At 33.5% G+C, this 3,458-nt stretch overlaps 1 pseudogene; it reads right to left on the bottom strand.

The window, feature by feature from the left end:
* Nucleotides 1-277: 277 nt before the first annotated feature.
* LOC127491407 (U2 spliceosomal RNA) lies at nucleotides 278-385 on the bottom strand (annotated as a pseudogene).
* Nucleotides 386-3,458: the final 3,073 nt, after the last annotated feature.

Consider the following 3,458-nt stretch of genomic DNA (forward strand, 5'->3'; position numbering starts at 1 on the left):
ATTTCCTTCTGTTTGCTAACTTTGAACTTAGTTTGTTCTTTCTGTTATTCTTCGTGCTGTAAGCTTTAATTATTTGAAATCTTTTTCCTTTTTGCAGATCATTATCACTGTAAAATTCCTTCTTAGTACCTCTTCTACTGCCTCACCTATGTTTTGTATGTTTTTATTTTCTTTGTCTCAGATATTCTCTAATTTCTCTTCTTTAATATATATATGTTACTTAACTGTGTGTTTTTAACTTGCAAATACTTGTGAATTTTCCATCTTGTATTTTCTTATTAATTTCTAGGTTCATTTTCTCATGATCAATACATGTACTGGCTATAATTTAAACTGATAAGAACAGATACTACACTTGATCTTAGCCAAAAGGCCGAGAAGCAATACTAGCTATAATTTAAATCTTAAATGTAGTAAGACGTGCTTATAACCTAGTGTGATATATACTAGAAAATGTTCTTTGTATGATTGAGAGTATATGTAGAGTGTACTGTTTGTTCCTTAAAGGTCTTGCTGATCCATTTGGTCTGTAATTCAATTCTTCTATTTGCTTACTGGCTTCCTATCTGGATACTCTGTTATTTAATGTAGATGTTTAAATCTCCTTTTACTGGACTTTGTATAATTTCCTTTAGTTCTATCAATATTGGTATCATATGTATATGTGTTCTGATGCTTGGTGGATATATACTCATAATTTTCCAATTTCATCATTTTATTATTATATATTGACTTTCTATGTTTCTAGATACAGTTTAAGTTTTATTTTTTCTGATATAATATGTTCTCATTTGTTTCTCAGTTTCATGGAATGTTTTTTCTATCCTGTCACTTGCAGTGCATGTATTCTTGAATATAAAGTGAGTTTTATAGACAACAAAAGTTGAATATTGGTTTTTAATTCATTCAGATTTTCTGTATTTTTTGATTTAGGTCATCAATGCATTTACATTTAAAATAATGGTTGACAGTGAAGGAGTTATGGTAATTACTTTGTTAAAATTGCCTTCTTTTGGCTTGTAGTTCTTTTGTCCCTCTTTCCCTCTCCTTCTGTTTTCCCTTATGTTTCAATGATTTTCTCTAATGACATGCCGATTTCATTGTCACTTTATTTTGTATGTCTTCTGTAGGTTTTTTTCTTTGTGATTATCATGGGAGATATACCAAACAATTTATAATTATAGCAGAGAGCATAAGCGCTCCCATTTTATGGCTTACTCTCAAATGCCAGCAATGACAAGGTTGAAGCTGAAGGTGAGGCTGAAGCTGGGAGCCAGATGTCAGGAATTCAACCCAGGTTTCCCACATGGGTGACAGGGACTCATTTTCCATCAACACTGCTTCTCAGGGTCTATGTTAGCAGGCAGTGGGAGTTAAAAATTGGAGCTAGGTATTGAACCCAGGTATTTTGACATGAGATGTAGCAATCTTAATTGGTTAGGCTAAATGCCTGCCCAAATTATTTTAAGATGATAATCATTTAATTTCAGTTATATTCAAATATACTACACTTTTACTGTTTCCTTTCAACTTGATGTCACAAATTACATTTTATAATTATTTTTACACTTTTATGTGTTAACTTTTATACCAGAATTAAAAGTAATTTTCATACTGCTGTCATAGTATTACAATATTCTGATTTGTTTATATGCTTACTTTTACCAAAGAGATTTACACTATTATACTTTTAGGTTTCTGTTTATTGTTCTTTTGTTTCAAGCTGAAGAATTCCCTTTAGTATTTGTTTGTTTATTTATTTAAGAAGGTTTTTATTTAATGAATACAAATTTCATAGGTACAGCTATCAGAATATAAGAGTACCTTTAGTGTTGATTGTAAAGTTGGTCTAGCAGTGATGGTTCATTTGTCTTGTTTATGTAAGAAAGTCTTCATTTCTGATTGATAGTTTTGCTGGAAATAATATTCTTAGTGTTTTTTTGTTGTTGTTATTTTAGCACTTTGAATTTGTTATCCCTTGTAGCCTGTAAGATATCTGTTCAGTAGATCATTGGTAGTCTTTTTGGAGGTTCCCTTATATCTGATGAGTTGCTTTTCTCTTACTAGTTTAAAAACTCTCTTTTAGTTCTACAATTTGATTATAAAGTGTCTCATTGTGAATTTCTTTGGAGTTCAATTTCATTGGAGTTCACTGGGCTTCTTGAATCTGGATGGCCATTTCATTCTCCATATATGGGAAGTTTTCAGCTATTATTTCTCTAAATAAGCTTTCTGTCTCCTTCTCTCCCTTTTCTCCTTGGACTTCCATAAGGTGTATTTCATCTGATTAATGATGCCCCATAAGTACCTTGGAATTTGCTCATTTTTTTTCAGTCATTTTATTTTTGTTCTTCCCACTGAGTAATTTTAAATGACTTTCCTTTGAGCTTGCTGATTACTTCTTCTGCTTGATTGAATCCATTGTTGAACCCCTATAGTGAATTTTTTTCACTTTCTATTGTTTTTTTATTTTTATTTTATTTTTTAATTTTTAAAAAATATTTATTTATTTTTGTTTGAAAGTGTTACACAGAGAGAGAAGCAGAGGCAGAGAGAGAGAGAGAGAGAAAGAGAGAGAGGTCTTCCATCTGCTGGTTCACTCTACAATTGACCTCAATGGCCAGAGCTGTGCCGATCCGAAGCCAGGAACCTCCAGATCTCCCACACAGGTGCAGGGGCCCAAGGACTTGGGCCATCTTCCACTGTTTTTCCAGGCCATAACAGAGAGCTGGATTGGAAGTGGAGCAGCCTGGACTCGAACTGGTGCCTACATGGAATGTTGGCACTATAGGCAGTAGCTTTACCTGCTATACCACAGTGCTGGCCCTGGGTTTTTTATTTGTAACATAACTTTAATTGATCACATTTTTCTCATGCATCATTTTCTTGGGGTCATAGAATACCCTTGGAAGGATTATTTTGAATTCTTTATTGGAATATTGCTGATTGCCATTTCTTTGTGATTGATTTTTTTGGAGTTTTATTTTCTTCCCTTGTTTGGACCTTGTTTTAATTTTTTTTTTTTGGTATGTGTGTTTGTGTGTGTGTGTATGTGTGTATGTGTTTTGTAATTTTGTGTTTGGATTTCCACAGTTGGAAAAAACACACAAAGGAACAATAAAACAATATTGTGGATTGGCCTTCACCAATCAGTCCAGGTAGAGATTCTGGGAGCCTCTGAAACCTTTTAAGGGGAATATGATGTGACTTATCTTGGTTTTTGTGTGTAATTCCTCAATTAGAGAGGCTTGCTGCTTTCTTTTTCAGGAGCTCACAATGTCTACTGTCTCTGGTAACTGTCCACAGTACTGATAATTCTCCAGTTCTATAGTAGCATGTTTCCTGCTCCCCATCAGGCATGGGCCACCAGATATTTGAAATATTCTGGATCTGGGAATTCCTTGAGTTAAGTGATAGAGAGAATGACTCTTTGGTCAGACTTCACAAAAGCTGGAATG

The sequence above is a fragment of the Oryctolagus cuniculus genome, chromosome 18, assembly GCF_964237555.1.
Source record: "Oryctolagus cuniculus chromosome 18, mOryCun1.1, whole genome shotgun sequence".
Lineage (NCBI taxonomy): Eukaryota > Metazoa > Chordata > Mammalia > Lagomorpha > Leporidae > Oryctolagus > Oryctolagus cuniculus.